A 20,878-nucleotide genomic window follows, 5' to 3' on the forward strand; every position below is an offset into this window, starting at 1 on the left:
GCCATAAATATAAAAAGTGGGGTGAAATGGTTTATTTTCTCTCAAATTAGATGTTGCTCAACATTCGTTTCTCCAACGGGAGTCGTTTTATAAAAAAAGTTGTGCTTTGCAGTATCCCGTTGAAAAAAATTAGTCAAATATTGTAGCGAACTAGAATTTTCTTCTTAAGCTTTTCATGTTTGACACCACTCCGGGCACTGTTTGTTTAACGGATCTGAAGTTATTATACAACATTTAAATTACTTGCATAAATAATGTTTTGCACCACCGTCGAAGAAATTACTTGTTTTTCAATCAATATGCAACGTATAAAGTGGACATTGCTAAACAAATAGAGGAAATACAATAGTTATTTACAGTGAGAGTAAGGAAGGCAAAGCTTTCGTTCACGCGAATTGCGTATTCGTTCACGAAGTGGAACTAAGTGGACGAGGCAATTCAAGTGAACGAAAGCTGTCTGTTTGTATATTTTGTATGCAAATCTACAGTTTTACTCCGATCTTGATGAAATTTTGTGCACTTGATCTTCAAAACAAGAAGAAAATTACTGTCTACTTTAATTTTACAAAAACCAACTCCTACTACCATTTTCAACCCTGTTAAGAAAAAAGACAGTTTTTTCGAGTTGGAATCGAAAATTGTTACATTTCCACAGTCATTTCGGTTAGGAAAAGTTAAACAAATGAAAACCAGCAATTATATTATTTATTATAAATATGCACTACAACATTATTGCATTCTTTTAACAAACAAAGTAACAAAGTATGTCCTGAATATTTCTAATAAATCCAAACCTTCAAAATTGCCTGGTGATATTGTAAATTCTCGCCTGACGTTTGTTTTAGTGTCTGGAATCTGGATAATGATATAAGACCCCTTGTCTGTAATGTTCTTCACGTCAAGAAAAGTCAATTCCTCGCGACGGCATGCCCCACTGATCCCGATTATCAACATCACCTTTAAAGAGTAAAACAGTTATTTTTTGAATTACATAAAAGTCACCTTTACCTTCATCATTAAATAAGTGCCATTATCCGCTTCCCTTAGGAACTTTTCTATCTCCATAATGTCGAGCCTTTGAGTTTTCTTGATTTTTGCTCAAAATAGGCCAGTAGAACTTCTTCAGTAATATCACGCATTCGCTTTTCACGGCACCAATCCTCAAATTGTTGGTAAGCTTTATCATATTTTTTCCGCGATTTCACGGGTAATAACTCATTGACTGCTAATGCTACTGATTCTTCTACGTCCCAGCTAACAAATTCAGCATCTTCGGACATTTTTAATCGCAAATACACTCACAACTAAACGAACTCGCAAATTTTTCTAATGTGAAAATTTGTGTTTACATTGATTCCATAACGACCAAAATGAGCTACTCGATTTTTCGAATTTTGTATCCAAAATTTTCAATAAATCCTCAAGAGGTAAGGGTTTTCTCTACCTCATTAGAAAAAATTATGTGTGCAACACGAAGGAAAAGTGTTTTTTTCCGTACTCGACGCGTTTTTAATCTCGACTACGTCTCGATTAAAAATCCCGCATCTCGTACGGAAAAAAGTCACTTTTCCTATCTCGTTGCACAAATAACTATTGAAACATTCTGAAATTTGCGGGCGAAGCCGCGGGTAAAAGCTAGTTATAAATAAAAATAAATAACATTTTTGGACGAATTTGTTGTTATAGAAAAAATAAAATAGAAAATAAACAAAATTCTGCAATAAGTGGTTGTGTGTACGTTGTGGAAATTGTGGAAATGGATGATGAAGAGTTATCTGTTCTTGATGATGTCCTGGAAGAGGCAAATGCCGCGAGGTCCCAATGTTGCCTAAAAAATCAAAATTACGTTGTCAGAAAAAATTGGAAAAATTTACGAGTGAGTGAAAACCAGTGAGTGAAAGACAGTGGGCGAAAAACGATGAGCGAAAGTGAAATGAACGAAAGAGGAACCTTCACCCACTGGTAGCTATGGATACAGACTCACTTTCTAGGGAGGTATCGAAGAAAATAAATTCTTTGTGGAATTCTTGGCAGTGTTTCACTTTCATCGTTGTATGTGAAATAATTGTAACAGAAGTACAAATGTTCACATTTTAACATGGTGACAGTTTTATACTTTTGGTAAATAGTAGAAAATTCAAGCCACCTGATTCATATTTTGAGGTTTGATTAATACATAATTTTGTTCGCAATCATTTTATTTTGCAAGCACTTTTTTACCCGTGGAATTCCAACACTCGCTGGGCTGATGCATGTAAACTTCCTACTTCTAAAAGTAATGCTTTATACACATGTTGCAAAAAAGATTTTTTTACTTTTTATAATATGGTTGACGAGAGTTCTAGCATCATAATTATTGATCGAACTATAATTGGAAAAGTTTAATTGCTGTCAAAGTTCACGACGTTACAGATGCCTGTCAAAGCAGGTGCACTTTACGCCTTAATTCAATTTTTAAAACAAACACACTTTGTAAGACAATAGAGAAGAACAGCTGCAATTGCGTCTTTGTTGATCTCTTCTGGAGGAAACAATTAACCTCGCTTTTCTTTCTCTTTTCTGTCTAAAATTTCCCACTTAATCCTTCCGGTTCGTCACTTAACCGGCGAGATCGTTGAAAATCCGAACGTCCGTCAATGTTTGATGAATGAAGTGCGACTTAATTAATGCACCTAAATAAAGTTCGGTGATGAAGGTGCCCTCCCTCGGCGATGATTTCGTCCGATCTCATTTGTGGAGGCGGCCAGATTTGACGTTGAATAATGCGACTCCAGTTGAATTTATCGAGGGGCTCCACTCCTAATAACCCACTGAGGGGAATCAGGTGGGCAACGTTTACGTGACGGGCTTTTTGATACGATGATTAATCCGCGCCGCGATACCGTGGACGCGGCTTCACCTCCCCCGACTTGTTTCTCTTTCTGGGGGCGAATGGGGAATTAATGCAATCGAGGACCTTATCTCGGTCCCGGAGCGGGAGAGTTGCCAACTTCGTACTTTTAGCAGCTGAAGGGAGATGTTTGCGAACGAATCGGAAGATGTTATCGGTGTTGCTTTGCACCGGTTTTTTTTTTCAATATTGTCAAAATGTCGCAGGGGCGGCGAATCGATACGGCGTGACCGCGGCTACGGATAAACACTTTTCATAAATCAGGTGGCGGCGGATTGGACGCTGGCCAGATTGCCACACACGCAGACCTAATCACAGAAATGATGGAGTTCAAAGGAAACGAAGTTTTACAGATAGACGAGAGGCTGTTTTCTTCGAAAAAATTCATCCAATCCCATTTCTGGCCCGATTTCAATGTCACACAATGACAACGGTAATTAATGCACTAGTGCAATTGTGGAATATTGGACTGGTGCATGAATATTCGATGCCGGCTGCACGTTATTGGCTGAAATTCAAATTTGGCAGGATCTGATTCAGTTAAATATTCATCCATGCCTTTTTTTACAGGAAATAGTCTACCAAATATCCCGTGTGCATGTCAAACTGTCAATAAATTTTCAATCATTGTTGCTTACAATTGCAGTAAACGTCTGTAAACTTTACCGAAATAGAAAAATTGTTTTCTAGGTTAACAACAACACATCGTTGACGTTTCTTTGACATTTCAACGAAAAATCTGCTTACTAGTGGCTGCGAAATTACCCATTGCTCTTGCTTATTCTATAAAGTTCCACTATGATCTGATAATAATAACAAATTCTCAATTAAATTCCAACGTTTATAATTCATGAGGGACGATTTATTATAAAGTAGTATGCATTGAACGCTTATTTGCATAGAATTCCGCTACGACATGACCGATAATTTGCAACGCCTGCTCTGATTTGTTTTCTTTTTGATCACATTGTACTCATTCACAAAAGCAAATATGTTATTCTCTCAGAAAATAGTGAAAATGTTTACTGTTATGCCCCAGGTACTTAATTGCTCAGTGTTAGGGCAGCAAAGTGCAATTTTTTCCTGTAGCTCCCCCAAGTCATTCTTGCGGTAATTTACACTTTGAAAAATGATAAACAAGGACGCAAAATATTTGTATGTATGACTTGAACACTTGTAATTTAAAAACTACTGAACATATTTCGATGGTACTTCGCTAATAGTTGGAGTGTTTCTTCAGCTCTATTTTCAGTTAAAATAATTGTACCACTTTGTGAGGAGTAGTAATGAAAACGGTGAAGCAACTCGGAGAATTTCTCTAGCAAGCTTTCCAAGCGGCTGCTACGCTACGTGGTGCTTAGACGGCATCCTAAAGTAGAGTTTATTGATCTAAAGTTGTAACAGTGACAATCAACCAATTCTTGTATGTGCGAGAATTACTGCAATTACATTTTCACGACTTAATTCGGTACAGTTACGTTTTATACAAAGTGTCTATAAAGGAACGTACATCAAGAGTCCCTTGGAATTGTGAGGCTCTATAATTTTATTGTGTTGAAGCCGTCAAATCAAATGTCAACTGTCAAATGTCAAATTATTAAATCTTAGCGTCAATTGTGAGTTGTTTTGTTGCGCTTGTGATTTTCTTCACTTTTTCTACGTTCTAATTACAGTTTTTATTAATCTGTCATTAATGGAATTACATAACCTCTGCTTTTCTTTGGTTCCACAATATGCTACAGAGCGGCAAAAATCAAATATATTCGAATTCCACAGGAGTCTTGGTATGCCTACATTCTTTTATAGACACTTTATATAAAAATACTTTTTATTTCATATTTGCACGTAATCTTACTTCTTAATGTTTTTAATATTTAACACACTTTGATAGCGTTGTGACCTTATCACGTTTAAACTTTCTTGATGATGTATAAAATTAAATTTGCTAAAATAAATGACAAAGAATATGTAGGTTAAAAATAGCTTTGGAACCAGGAGTGAACCTTGGGATACTCCAGCCGCCGATTGCACCAAAACTTTCCACATTTTCCTTTTCCTGATTCCGCACGTGTGAAGTGATGTGTTCCTTTCTATTTTTGCGAGCTAATTACAGATTCCCGCGAAGCACTCAAAAAGGAGCGACAAAAACCAGTCTTGACTGTGGCTTTCGGCTTCCATTTAAATCTGGCGCGTCCTAATGGAAGTCCTCCTCTGAACCGAACTTGGGTTTTTCGGTTTCGACCCGGGATCACGAAATCCAGTCGGGTGAGGCCACCACTCAGACGTCCTCCACTCAGTCGTGGATGCGGTCCAGCCCCTCCAATTATCTTTAATGTTATTTTATGTGTCAGCGCGAATGAATTTCAATTCCGGCAAGATCTGACCGGGCTTTTATCAAATCTCCTCGGTTAATTTCGCCCCGGGCGGATGTTGGTTTAGCCGGGGCGAAGACTCCTTGACCAGCGCTAAGCAAACCGCCGCGGGTCGAGTGCCGAATCGAAAGAATCCGCCGCCGCCCCCCATAAATCACGGCGAAAAATTCCGCGTGCTCGTATCTGGCATTCTCTTTGGAGGACGGTGCGTTTCGTGAATTATGTATCGCTGTTGTTTCAGGGTTGAAAGGTCGACGAGGAACAAAGACGCGAATCGTTATCAATGGTGACATAGACAGCTCGCGCCACCGCCACATGCCCCAGACAATGTACATTTTAATGCGACAATAGAACACGAGGATCTCGTGCATGCGGCGAAGGGGATGGCGCCCGTCCCAGCTTAATTGCCGCGAAAGTGCTTATCCGGGGGCGGTGGCGGAAAAATAAAAAAGCGCGACAAGGGTTATCTTTATTATCGAGATTAGGCGGGAGCTGTGGAAAACGAGAATCGAGGAGATAAGGGGGTTTGATTTAAAATATGACGGGTCTTGTCTGGACGGAGCTTCGCGCTGGTAAAATGAATACCAAAAAATGTAAAACAGCGAAAAACGAACTATTGCTAACGACAAACTTGTCTGCATGTACTGAATTAAAGAATAGTAAAACTTGGGCTTGTCTGCATTCATTTTAAAGTTTGACGTTCAGAAATGGCGGATAAAGGGTTTCAACTTTCTTATTGTTCGTTTGTATTCGGCTCGGTAAGAAAGAATTATAAATTTGATTGTTATCATTATAATACTTGAAGTTTATGGAGCAACAAATTATATAAAGTGGGAGCATCAATGTCTCATTCTATTTCCACCGCAAACTTCGGATAGAAAGTTTTAATAAAATACCGATTGAAATTAATATTTTTCCTTTGAATAACGCAAAACACATTGTATCGCGCGTTCAAATGAAATCCTGGGCTGGGAAGGCCTTGGAAACCGTCAATTGTTGTGCTTTTTTAAAGCTTAGATTAAATGGGGCATGTTGACAGCTAATCTAAAATGTAGAGCCAAAAAATCTTTCTTTTTTTCTTTCTTTGCAATGTTTTACAAAATAGTATATAACGGTATTAGGCCGATATGGGTTATATAACAGATGAGGTTGAGATATTGTAAAATCGAGGCGGAGCCGAGATTTTATAATCAACCGAGTCTGTTATATCCATATCGGCCGTATGTTGTTTTATAGTTTTCTTTATACCAATAATACTTAACATTTAGCGATGATTTATTTGTAAGACTGACATTTCTCTTTACTTCAAAAATTAAATTTAGTTGTCATTTGTGCCATAACCGTAGCAATGGCAGCAAAAATAACGGCCTCGGTCTGATAATTTTGAATAACGGCCTATAATTTTGAATAACGGCCTAGTCTGTTATAGGTGTCATATCAATCAAGCATTGAGTACTGATAAATCCTAATAACAGTATGGTACATATAAAGAAAAATAGATTAACTTAACGATTCCTATTCTCGAAGCAAATATCTAAGAGCACTCTCTGCTGGAAACAAACATGTTCAATTATGTCCCGATTAAACATAAACAAATGTCATTCCTGTCAAACGGCGGGAAATTCAAACTTTATATGTTCTAAATGGTTTAATTTTTCCAACGCCTACTCAGCCCAGGATTTTATTTGAACGCGCGATATTTATTTATTAGAAAATATTCATTACACTTTTATTCATTAAGATTAGTGCATTTTTTTAAGAACTTTACGCCCAATTACAAGAAACTGTACATACTCGTAAAAACAAGATAGAGAAAAATACAGTAACTTTTTCTTAACACGACCAAATCTGCACAAATGTTTGCATTTTATAAATATGAAGAAAAAATCTACAGGATCATCATAAACGATTGTCCCATCGCAGTTGGCGTTGAAAACCACCACAAATTTTGGATGTGCCGACAGCCTCGCAACGTTAGACAAACTAGTAGACAGATTTCCACTACCGCCAGTGGCGCCACCTATCGCCAATACTAGTCTCACTCATGTAATGAGGCTGGCTTGCGGCACATTCAACTACCATCAACGCCTACTGCGATGGGACAATAATTTATAATGACTCTGTATTAGGTAATGCATAATATTTTTGTTTAACATTACAAAAATTTCCGATAATAATCCGGAATCTGGAAAAGTGCCTCGAATGCTTGCAGCGTTTCCACGTTGAATGGCAAGTGAAATCTTCTCGAAAAGGAATTTCTTTGATTTTGAATCGCCTGATTCCGCAATAAGTGGGTTTATTTTATAAATGAATTTTTTAAAGACAAGAATTTGAAGCAGGCATCCCCGCTTGTTCATTTTTTTCAGAGACAAATCTATAGAACATTCTTTTTTAATTTTATTTGTATCAGACAAAAAAGACATGCATTTTTTATTTTATTATTTTTATTTTGCTAAATTGCTAAAACGCGAGCTTCTCGTTGACAGGGCTAAGATCGCGCTATGCATTTCGAAACGCCCGAAATCGCCAAGATGCTGCACAACGTTTACAAAGGTTCATGCATTTAAGGTGATCTTTCTCCGTAGATTCGCCGTGCTAGCTCTGAATATCCACGGGTTTCGCCACAGATCAAAACAGTATCGGTTTATTTGTGATTTAAATTGAGGTCATGATTGAGGTTCTTGTCAAAGTGACTTAATTTTGAATTAAATGACGATAAACAAGTCTACTTTGATTTTTTTGACACATTTTTTCATAAAATTCAGTGGCTCCCAAACTTTTTTGAACAACTTTTAACCCCTTTTTCTCGAAAAATATCAACATTTGTAAAATACACTATTGGCTCAATCGTTACGTTTTGTGAGGTTCTATCACAGGTTAAAATATCTGCACAACTTCTAAAATCACCCTGTATAACATGTTTCTGCTCGTCCATCATTGATACAAAGTATGACTTACTTCTTTTTCAAATTATCGCGCGTCCAATGAAATCCTGGGCCGAGTAGGCGTTGGAAAAATCAAACCGTTTAACACAGTGGAATGTTTAAATTTCTCGCCGTTTGACACGAATGACATTTGTTTATGTTTAATCTGGATATAATTGAATATGTTTGTTTTCAGCAAAGGGTGCCTTTAGATATTTGCTTCGAGAATAGGAATCGTTACGTTATTCTATTTTTAATGTAACACATTGCAAGGAAAGAAAAAAAAAAGAAAGATTTTTTGGCTCTAAATTTTAGGTTAGCTGTCAACATGCTCCAATTAATCTACGCTTTAAAAAAAAGCACAACAATTGACGGTTTCCAACGCCTTCCCAGCCCAGGATTTTATTTCAACGCGCGAAATTTCTTACCATAGACTTGTAAATTCTTTCGATTATGGATAATTTCTTTCATTCACTTTGACGTAACGAATTTTAACATCATTTTTAACTTTTGTCTGGCTCACTAAACAACAGACAAATAATTGACGTGCTTTTGCATTATTTGCTGACGCATCCATCATTTTCTGAAACCATTTTACTACGGAATGATCAATCTCTCGGTTTCACTACTTTTCAGTTTATTCAATTTTTTATTAACCGCCAGATAAAATTATTTCCGTGTTAGTCAAAGATCGATCATCTCTTGTCTATTTCTGTAAATGTTTTCACTCCCCGACACGTATTAAATAAAAAATGTGTCGTTACCCTATTCCTTATCATTTTATCAAATTTTTTAAATATTTTACACGTTCCAAGCTGGTGTCCTTGCTGAATCTGCTAAAAATTTTATTTGGAAAAGTTGTGTCTCTTTATTATGGCTCCACTAGGCCAACACTCATCATTTATAAACTAGATTTTTCAACTCTCGACTCTTGTATGTCTCTGGACGAAATGACGTTATCATCAATTATTACTTCCTTCTGACTTCCATCCAGAGTGTTTTAAGTACACATCTTACCGTAGCTCTTTAGTCGTTCCGAAAGTAACAGAAATAAGAGCGTCTATTATTTATCCGTCACTCCGACTTTCTCCAGCATTAATTTCCTTTGTTTGAAAATCACCGGCATAATAGTTGGAGGATAATAAGGTCTCCTTCGTTCTAACATCCTTTCTGAAGTGGTTATTTTCCTTTTTTTAGTTCCGACGACATTCCTGTCACATTTACCTTCACATGTCACTTCTTTGCCACAATAGGAGCGAAGATTTATTTATTATCGAGGATTTGCGGAAATAACAACGGATTCATAGTTGTAGGCTGAGCAACCCCAAATCGTCACAGAACAAGAAAAAATTTAAATTCCGTCGACGCGACGGATGCTTTTGAGCTTCTGGTTGTTTTCCTTTGGTGCGAGCTTAATCGGGGTTAAAATTCTTGGGTTTCCACGCTCCAGCGATCCCATCGCCTCCACGTTGTCTTCATCGCTCGCCTGAAAAATCGCAATTAGCCGCCGAGGGGCGGCGGACTCCGAATCGACTGATTCAATTCGAATATTTTCGTGAGGGGATCGCTTCCGGCCCGGAGCGCCCCTTAAGATGCGGCGCGACTAGACGTCACTCTTCATAACGAATGTCTTGTAAGATGTTTTCGTTATTATAATATTTCAGGGGGGTTTATAGCGTTCATAAATTTTTTTGCCGGGCTCGCGCACTATTTATCAAATGTCTTCAGTGGCCGCCGCCTGAGATATTGCGCAAGTTTGGCGGTGGTTGTGCGACAGGAAAAACAGGAACCGCGCGGTGATTCTTCAGAACATCCGCCGTGTTGCGGCTTTTAGATGGAACAACAGACGGCCTAACGAGGGTAACTTTCGGCAACATCAACAGATCATAATTAACTGCGCCAGATTAGCCGGGAATAAAGGGGTTGCAGATGTGTACAGTGGAGGATCGGGGGCGGGGATCATCGCGCCGCCGGCGATAAAAATTCAGACGATTAGTTAAAGAGGGGCGGGAAGCGATACCGATTCGACGAAAATCTGAGATTTATCGCACACGGCTCGGGGGAGGCTTCTTATAAATCAGTTATCAACTGGAAAAACAAGCGATTTGTTAATACATTTGTGTAATAAGTGCAATAGGGTGAGAGAAATCAAGGGAATGTTTGGGTTTTGAATTAAAACTTGTATCTAAGTATGCATGCCTTGAACACTTATAACTAAAAAACTACCGAACGTATTTTGATGGGGTTTCCAGTAGCAGTTAGAGTATTCCTTCATATTCAATTTACAAAAAATTTGGCGCTGTTGTTTGTTGTCTGAAGAAGTTAGCAGCATGATTGGAGATGGAAGAATTTGTCCCAGTTTTGCAGGAATTGGAAATTTTTGTTGCTTCGTAATGTTTCGAAAAGAAATATTTTTTCTCCAGTAATTTTGTTATAATTCAAATACAAGTTTGTGTTACCCACATTCCGGCGATTACAATGACTTTTAATTAGTAATTGGGGTCCCTAAACATCAAAGGGCTACCCAAGATCCCTCCAAATGTGGGTATAAATCTGTTGCTTTGTAACATTCAAGTTTAATCGAAGGTAAACGAATTCAGAAGGAAATATTTTCTAGGTATTCGAGTACGAGTAATGCGTTTTTACCAACCAAATGTATTTTCAAAGGAGAGGGATGAGGGACGAATCAAATGTATTGTAAAAAATAAGCTACGGATTTACACAAGACTGGAGAAATGAAAATCTGATTAGAAATTACCCGATAAAATGGGAATTGTTATTTAGGCAACGTGTGTGTAAAGCACTGTTTTTTACACGCGGGCGAAGTTTACGCACACAAGCGAGAGAAATTTATTTTGTGTTTTCTTTATTTCTCTAGCAAATTAAGGAGAATTTCATTAAACGCAAGTGTACTAAAGTGTGAAATAAAATTCACTAAACTGTAAAATAAAGTACCTTATTTCGCATGCGAAACGCAAGATATTGATTAAAAAACATCTACTTTACTTGTATAAAGAGAAAGATTTTCTTAATATTTAGTAACAATGATTGGTGGAATCGAGAACAAATCATCGCGAAGGTAGAATCGAACCACGAAAACTGCAAAATTGTTAGAAGAATCTCTTGATTAAAATTTAGTCGACAGTCTCCTGGCTGCAATGCAGATTATTGCACTTTTTTTACCAAGAATTATTAAAAAAATCAAGTTTACACAGAGAGAAAGATTTTTCAGATCGCTGTTGCTACAAATATTTTTAAATCGACTTAATTAGAGAAATGGCAAACCCGAATGAATCAATGAAATGCCCTGGAAAGAGGAAAACAGGACACATTTTCATTAGTGACAACAAAACATATAAAAAATTAATTCATTACAGAACTGCGAAAAATTCTCCTAATTAAGTTTGTCCCCGTTTTGTTCGAATGTCCTTGGTGTTGATGTTAGGCAACTTGGAGATCTGTTTTTTAACTTGATTCTTTATTCTAGTTTTATGTGTTTAGTTGTTCTGCCTTTCCATCACTAAGCATCAATCTTCAATTCAATTTGAAGGGAAGACTATTTCCGACTTTACGAATGCTTTTGTTGATATTTCTCAAAATATGCTTAAATATGTTTAAATTTTCTGTATTCAATAACTTTTAATTCATTGATATAAAATTTGTTGAACTTGATATTTTTAATAATAAAATAGAAAAACACGCTGTAATATACAGTTGCTCCGACGAGCGTGTGGAAAACGATTTCAGACAGGCCGTCGACTCGGCTGGGGTTTCCTCCGGATTTTTTCCGAAGGATTTCCTGCAATTGTTCAAGGCCCAGGCGCGAGCATCAACACAAATCTCGCTTGACGTCAAGGAGCTTTGACAGACGAATCTAACCTCAAATCTACATCAACACGCAAAATAACCCAACAAATTCAGCAATTTAGTTAGTGTCTGCAGCTTTTCCAATCTGAAAGTTGAAAGCTTCTGATATCAAAGGAAACTTCCATTTCAAAACTGTAAACACTCGTTGCAAATTTTTGACAAGTAGCTATTTCTAACCTCAAATTCTGACAGCAAAATTTACGAAAGTGTAACATTAGAGTAGTATAGCAGGCGGGGTTCTGTGACAGTTCGATGGCATGTCCATCCGCATCTCTTCGTAAGGTGACCTCAAGGTCGCGAAGAAGTCGATCGACAATGACCCGAGGCTGAAGAAGTTCGTGCAGACGAAGAAGTGGTCGTCGTCAATGGCCATAAGCTACGTCACAGTGGCCGTTACCACACCCAATAAGGGAAATGGGTAAATATACAGGCTGTTTCTGAAATACGTGTGTTAATTTTAACCAGTGAAAGAACTCGCCAATTTATGAAACTTTTCTCTATAACATTTTGTAAAATTCGTTAAAAGTATTCCAAGATTTTTGCTCCACAATTTTTACCAAACGGGTCGTTTGGTGTGATTAACTAGTTTCTATTTTTTGTAACTATGAGAATCTAAATTTTGATTATTTATTTTTTTATATAACAATGGAACTTTTTAACAAAGCTCTGTTTCTATCACAACAGAAAATTTTCGCCCTTACCAATAGGCATACACTTTGATGGTTAATTTATTCCAAATTTTAAATCAATTTGTATTGCTTTTTCGTAAAAATGTTATATAGAAAAGTTCCATGATTTGACGCGTTCTTCCACTGGTTAAAATTAACACACATATTTCAGAAACACCCTGTAGACGTAAATCTGGATTTCGGAAGGTAAAGAATGAAGCAGAAGAGTGAAAGAGAACGAGAAGGATTGCGGAGCTTTGCTTGGACTAGACGTTAGGGAGAAAGCAAGAACTTATTTTGGTGAATCATCAGTATCGGAAAAAATGATCACGCTGACAATTTTAACATGACAACAGATGTAAGACAAGGAAAACATTCTCGAAGCATTCTTTCCGACGATCGATTTGAACGATCGAAGATGAAGTTATTGCTTCTGAAACCAAAACCACACAAGAAAATTGTGAAGATAGTTTTTGCAGCGGATTGGAAGATTCGATTAAGGAATAATAAAACGTGCTTCTTTGAATCTTTGAAAAACTTCTGGCAAGAACTCAAGGAATTTTCCCAATGATGGAAGAAGATCTTTCCTGAAATCATTTTTGCTTTCCAAATAAATACAACAATGGTGACCAAATTTCTAAAGAGTGGACTGCTTGGACGAACATTTGACATGTCGCGATCTCGTTCAGTTCTTTCGAAAGAAGAATGGAAAAACAACAACTTTGGAAAAAATTGTGATTTAAACTCCTAGTTCGTAGAAACAGTACTTCTTTGAAAAAATGATACATGAAATGGAAATTAATGGTTTTGTTGTTAGCAACAAAAAATTGGAAGAGATAATTGTTGCGAATTAGTGATACATCACATTCTTTGCAAGACAGCAGACAACAAGGATATGACAATGGTCTAGATTCAGTGAAGCTGAAGCAATTGTCAACGAAGTTAATCCTTCTTTGGTTTTGTTGTTTGGTGTCTTTATAAATTTATCACAAAGAGTCTATGGCCGATGGGAAATACAAAAAGAATGATGTTGAAGATTTCTTGCATAATCCATTGGAAAAAGAAGACGGAATGCTCGTGTGGATGTAGAATCATTATAAAGCATCTTGAAATTTCAAGTTATTCAACTTTCTACTAAATTAAAAGGTTTACAATTTTTTTGTTATATGTATTCTGCAACTTTCCAGGATGGACTTAAACAGAAGTAATATAGAAACCGCCGAATCCATGTTTCTTTCGAATTTATCAGCGTTGTGCCCAGAAATGGAAAATGCAACAATCTACAGTGCGATCCGTTAAAAAACAACTTTGTTTTGTCACAGAATAATGAAACAGAACAAGACATAATCTTCACATCTTATCCAACTCGTCAGACAAGATTTCATCTTGTCCATCTACCATAATTTCTTCTTTCCCTTTGAAATATTTTCAACATCCTTCGCGCCACTCCTGCACAAATTAAATTTCGTCTAGTTTTTCGAGCAGCTGAGCCTCGGAGCTTTTCTGCCTATCCATCGTCGTTAGTTCAAAGAGTTGCGTTCAGACCCAAAAAGCTCCCCGTATTTAACGGAACAGTAGTAAATCTCGTCGGCAGTCACTACCCTTTTAATTTTGCAGCATCCTCCCCCGGATCGTTTTATTATTGATGCACGTTGTAGTCGATGGGATCAGCGGTCTGCGGCGGCTACCTCTTCGCCTGCGGTAGCCCCGACAGCGAAGAACGCAGAAAACCGCCGCCAACTAATTAAATTCCGTCTGTGTTAATCCCTGCCGCCGATCGCGCTCACATAATAAACCCAGAGGAAGACGTCCCATCTGGGTCCGTTCTTCCTCGCGACCATCAATCACGATGATGTATTATGACACAATAGATACGTAAACATTCCCGTGATAAATGCAAACCGAGAGTTCCACAATGGTTCGTCACTTGAGCCCCTTCTGGAGCCTCCGGATTTTTCTTATTCGTCCCACCGATAAATTACCAACAAACGTCTCGCCCCGGGACGCGCACACGCACAAAAGCCACACGTACACCGCCGTAAATCAGCGAACATTGTTCTGTCTCACCTTCCCGACCGTAATTACCTTCTATTAATTACTGAGTAACCTGCAGTTGCCCTCTTAATTATGACACCAGCCCCAGACAGAAGTTGCGTTCAACCGCTGTCGCCTCACCTAACTACGTCTTATTATTGTCACATCTTTATCTCGCAGAGCCCCGTTTCCTGTCGGATCTGCACAAGAGGATATCTCAGACGCCTCCATTAATTAACAGGAATGGGGACGGTTTTTGTTCGGAACGTAATTAATTCGACGCCACCCCCCGAACACTCGTTCTCGCGAAACTCTAAGCGATTCAAAAGCGAAACACGCAATTTCGAATTGTCGTTTGTTACAATTATTACTAATCTGTTCGCTGGAGGCACAAAAGGGGTCACCTTGGAGACTCGGGCTCTTGTTTACATCGAAGTCGAGTCAGCTGACGGGGAAAAAATATCGGAATTTAGTTATGATCACTGGAAACGGGATCGATACCATCAACAGACAAAATGTTGAGGCATCTTTACTTTCCAATGAAAAGTGGGGTTATGACCAGGTACAGATCATTCAATGTCAAAACCTCAAAATATAAATGAAGAATGAAGGTAATGAGTCATTTGGCAGTAAGAGAAACGTGAAAAATACCTGGGAATTACTAAAGGTAATCCTTTTAATTGCATTGATCAACACAAATACCTACCTATTTTATAAAAACTAATTAGACACCAAGAAACATGAACTTGAGAAAAATGTTTTTTAGGGGATGTTTTTTAGGCAGACGGCATCAAACTACAACACTAGACAAAATGTACATAAGTACAACAAAACAGCACAAATAGAGTTCACTTTATTGGCGATGTTCATCCTTGTGAGTTGTTTTCCGTTGGCTTCAATAAATGTGTCGAAACAAGTCAATATTAACCGTTTGGCCTCAACTTTGAGAAGACGACGTGGCATTTTCTTTTTGAATTCTGAAATTTCGTACCAAAACTCAATTTTATAGATATGCGCACACAGTTTACGTCGAAAAAGGTTTGCGCCAGTCGTTAATCGTTATGTCAGCGAGCCGTTTCTGCCAAAATGGCGCCTCCGAGAGCTGCCAACTGCGACTGGATTTAGTGTTTTCTAAAATTCCCTATCACTAAACTAGCAACTGAAAAGTTACTAGGGACTGGTCGCAATCAAAATGAATACTATCAACAACACTGTCTAGTGTAAAATTTGGTGAGACTTGTAATTTTGAGGTTAAATGTATATTAAGTGTCTTGTTTTTCGGAGCATGTTTAAGCAAAAATAATAAGAATCAATAAATAAATGAAACGTGCTGCTAATAAAACTATATGAACGAAATTCAAAGCAATTGAATTTTATTTTGAATCAAATAAATGTCATAATTTATAGTTACCAACATTGTATGAAAAAATATCTACCTAGGGTTTTTTCAATTTTACCAACCTGAAGCAACAGGTGGTGGTTTTTTGATTTTTGAATGGACTTTAGATATAGTTTATTTTTTAATCAAAGAACCACAACACCGCAATTTACACCCAAAATAGAGCTGACAACATTGTACACTTTTGACATAGGGTGAAAAATCTCATCATATAAAAATTGAGGTTATAGAGATATTAGTAGCCCAGCATGTTAATAAAGTTAATAACAACTAATTTGAGACTTTAATAAATGTCTTACTTTGCGAAGCATTTTTAATAACACGTTAAAATTTTAGCTGCGAGTTTGCGCACCTTCAAGGACATTTAGTAAAATTTTATATTTGCAAACCTAAATCAACAGGTCGTGGTTCTTTGATTAAAAAATAGACTATATTAAACGTTTCTATTGTGCGATCCATTAAATTTGTAATTAGAGTGGGCGCTGGAACTGTCAACGCATGTCTAATTTTGAACTATCGCGGCAAGCGTCACATTTAATGACAATTGCAAAACAGAAAATGGCGAATTAAGGATTCGAGGGATTAAGAAAAAAATACAACGGTAATGTTTATTTTATTAAACAATGTTACAACAGATGCTGAAAGTGTTAACCATTTTGTTAACAAAATGAAAATAAATAAAAGAAGCAGAGAAATTGGAGAGAGTGGTACGTTGGGTAAGAAGTCGCAGAAGAGAATGGAACTGGCATGTAACGAGAATGAGAGAAGATAGTTAGAAACTACAAACCACATGGCAGAAGACCACCCCTTTACAAGAGCTTGTACAGGGTGATTCAAGTTTTACAGCCCGAGCAAAAACACACATTTCTAATCGATTTAAAATTCTCAAAAAATACAGAAATGATTATGTGACGCTGTAGAACATTCTGTAAAAATTTCAAATTTTTTAATGAAACGAGTAAATATTTCGTTTTAATTCAATAACCGCTACATTGATTTCCATATTTCAGAGTCTTTTCAAACATCCAGGAAAAATTTGGTATCATTGAAATCACGAAAACATCGCTGGTTTTTGAAATAAATGGAATTTGATATTAAAGCGCAAAATTTAGTTATGATTTATTATTAAATTGGGCGGTCACTTCAACAATAGAGGTTGACATGGGTTATTTATGGTACCCTTAAGGGACTAAAGAATTACTACAAAAGTTCTCAACAGATGTTTCCCAACAAAGAGGTATTTATTTATGACACTGCAGTTGTAAATCGTGATCATTTTTCGCTGCTAATGTTAAAATTGGAATAATTCAAAAACTAATCCTTTTCTTTTGATGCTAATTTCATAAATATGTTCTTTGAATTAATTGTGAATTATGAGCGAGCACGGAATTTTTTTTTTGTCAAAATCATTTTTTTTAATTTAATGGCTCTGAATGAAGTGATACGGGAAAATTGATTGCACACGTTTGAAGCCCTAAAGTTTCGTAATTTTTACTAATTTTTTAACAGGATTAATCATGCGGGCGATAAAACTTGAATCACCCTATACTGTACTGTAGATTTAGATTTTGCCATCCTAAAAATGTGTGAATTATAAATTATAAATCGACCGAATAATTTTGAAATTATGTAAATCGTCCACACAAAAAATGGTTGTAGATCACACCCGGCCAGACCGAAGACTCGATACATTATTTATTAATCCCGGCTTCATTGTACGGTTGTTGTCATTTTGACATCAAAAAATCCCAATCTCGACAACTCACTCACAACAGATAAAAACGTCCCGTATTAAATTCTTGATAAAAAAATTCAACGCAACAAGAAATGTAGTCATCGTGCACCTATTGTGTCACAAAGATTGATGAGTGCGAGGAAAAGTGGGTCCAGTTGTGTCGAGAAAATTCCGAATTGTGGCCGATGATGTCCAACACTGTTTCCACCGAGTAAAAGTTGAGAACAATGAAATCAGCGTGCGTACACCCCCGGGCCATAAATCCACTCGGCCAATCCGAACAGAACGAATGATATTGGAATTATAAAAACCGAGTCGCTCGTATTAAAAAATTATTTGGGGCCGGCTCCGACTCCCGGTTGAGATTTATTAATGGAGTTTTAGCGGGAGTCGAGCCCCTTATTGTGCTCTTGTATCGATAAGTTGCTTTATTGGCCCCGAAGAATGTTGCAAGAATAGCAACGACCGCACAATTGATCCGGAATTTATTGGCCGTGATTAATGCCCGTCGAACAACTTTTTCCCGCGATTTAATTGTAAACAAGAGACGAGACACCTGTCCGCCCACGCCCCCGCCGCCATTATTCAAAGTCACGCTTTGTCCCGTCCCCAACTTTTGTTTACAAGTTCCGCATTAAGACGTTTAAGCAGGTTTTATGAACCAATTACATTTCTCCATTACTTATTATTATCAGCCTCGGTTCGAATTTAATTCTCCCCTCGCCGAAACTTCCCATTGTTGAGTGGAGTTAAAGCTGGTCCTCTTATCCCGAAATTTATTTTTCCACCGAAGTGAGTAAATTCGCGACCATCGATTTTCTCCACTACGATAAAACATTTTCAAATGCCGCCCCCCCGCGAGCGACACCCCCGAAAGACGACACGTACGTCCCTTAAAATAAGGATAATAAATGCCCCCGAAATAAAGCACAGCTGTGTTTTATCGATGTGCAAAATGAAACTGCGTTTTTGCGAGACAAAGCGGGCCGTGTTTTGCCCGTGGTCGTCATAATGGCTGATTTATCGGGTGTTTGCACCCAATTCGGTTAATTTGGGGGCAATTTGTTCCGGTGGGGTGCGCCTCATTCGATTTTCCTTGTAGAAATAACCAATCGGGGGATTTTTTGCGACGTTTGTCGCACCAACGCCAGAACAAACACTGCCTACAAAGTTACCGTAAATGTTTCTCACGTGGAGTGTGCTGTGGAAATTTGCGAGCAACACCTATACCATTGCCATCTAGAACACAAAGCAATTGTTTTTGATCGTGACGTCACAGTAAAGGCTTCATGGAAAAACGAATTATACCTCCAGAATTTAATAAAAACAGTAAAATTTTTGGTTAGCACTCTTTTTTTTTAGTAGAACGATGTGTTTAGGCTTTACAATTACTGCCGCGTTGAGTAAAATGCCATTAATGACGCGAAAATTGTCACTACAATTGAGGTTAAGTTTGTGTATTTATTGTTTTTGCGTAATTTTTACTTTGTGAATCATTTAAATAACACCAAAACACAACAAATGCTTTCGTAATTATATCTGTAGCAAATATTTTTTCAACTAAATTGTACTTACAATCACGAAAATGTTGATAGGGTATAAAAATACTGCCCAGGTTTCAACGTCTTTTGCGACGTTCGATGAACAATAAATACGCTGGTATTAACTGAAATATTTACCTACACTTGCCACCAAGCTTTTGCTTATCTCACAATGTTCAATCTTCCATAAGAATGATTAAAACACCGTATTTGATACTTTCTGAAAATGTAAACAAATTTTGACGTTTGACAAGTCTGTTTACTTGGTTGCCTAAAATCAAGGAGCTTGTACAAAGTTGTCACAACTAATTGAAACCAAAAATCACTCCCACAACAAATTTCGTATTTTCAATCGATTGAAAGTGTATTAAAAATTGACAAAAGTATAATACAAGACACAAAAAATGTATTGTTCTCAAACAAAGACTGAAAATGTTCGTGTTATTTTCCAGACACTTGATTACTCTTTTTCAATTATTTTCAAAACTGTTTTGCAACATTGTTTGATCAATATTACTGCAGCACTGTGTAATTACTTTCTGTAGTCATTAAATTGTCGCTTTGGTCTTTCAAATGTCCAAATATTGGAAAATCGAGTGGTGCCAGATCAGGAGAACGAGGTTGAGAAGCAGGATGCAGTCCACGAGATAGTCTTGAAAAACTCTTTCGCTGCCTTAACTTTGAAACACGATGAACAATGCACACTGCAAAGTGACAAACGCGAGATGTCAAACGTCAGATTCATGCTGTGAATCTAGAATTTGAGAGGCGGCAAATCTAGACGTCTGCACAAAAGTCGCAGTCTACTACGATGTTAAAAACATTTATAATAACCCTGCAGTTTCACTTTGTAGTGGTAATCATTTTGTCTTTTACTGTACCAGACAAAGTGATTCATGAAAGAGTCATAAGATAAAAGAAACTAGAATTAGATGTATCGATATAGTGCGGCACAGAGACGAGGTTCTCGAAGTCGCAGAATACAAGGAGATAATGGCGTACTTTACCGACATCTATTTATATCGTGTCAATTCGGATTGAGGTCGTAATATTCTTGTGAAATGGTTCTCAGCATTGACAGAGTCACACTATTAATGGAAACGAACACGTTGTCGCAACATTGTTAAATCTGAAATCGAGCACAATAGGAGTCTGAGTTTTCTGGCGGCCGAGGCGTAGCCGAGGCTTGGAAACAGGCGAGGATAAAAGGCACTTTTTAGCAGAGGTGCACTATTAAATTTTTTAGGCGACCGCACGAACTACAAAGCAATAGTAGTTTATTTGACGAGTTTGTGTGTAAATTGGGCCTTTTTTGGCACGCGTGAGCCATTTTAAAACGCGAGTGAAACGAGCGTTTTAAAGGCCCACGAGTGCCAAAAAAGGCTCAATTTACACACGAACGAGTTGAATACAACGTTTTTTTGTTCGACGAGCCCCTTAAAGGCTCC

General features: G+C 37.4%; 1 protein-coding gene and 1 long non-coding RNA gene across 3 annotated transcripts in view; one reads left to right on the forward strand and one right to left on the reverse strand.

Annotated features, from left to right (window-relative positions):
• The window catches only part of LOC138126020 (ly6/PLAUR domain-containing protein 2-like), a 58,175-nt gene that overhangs the window by 33,148 nt on the left and 4,149 nt on the right, over nt 1–20,878 (forward strand). The window lies entirely within an intron of this gene.
• Nucleotides 688–19,679, reverse strand: LOC138126021 (uncharacterized). Of its 2 annotated transcripts, none has more exons than XR_011157577.1 (3): nt 19,465–19,679; nt 1,009–1,828; nt 688–957 (listed from the first exon to the last, which is right to left on the reverse strand). It is a non-coding gene; the product is annotated as an uncharacterized lncRNA (long non-coding RNA). The 2 variants fall into 2 exon arrangements; XR_011157576.1 differs by lacking the exon at nt 19,465–19,679 and adding an exon at nt 1,985–6,358.

Source organism: Tenebrio molitor, chromosome 3 (assembly GCF_963966145.1).
Source record: "Tenebrio molitor chromosome 3, icTenMoli1.1, whole genome shotgun sequence".
NCBI lineage: Eukaryota > Metazoa > Arthropoda > Insecta > Coleoptera > Tenebrionidae > Tenebrio > Tenebrio molitor.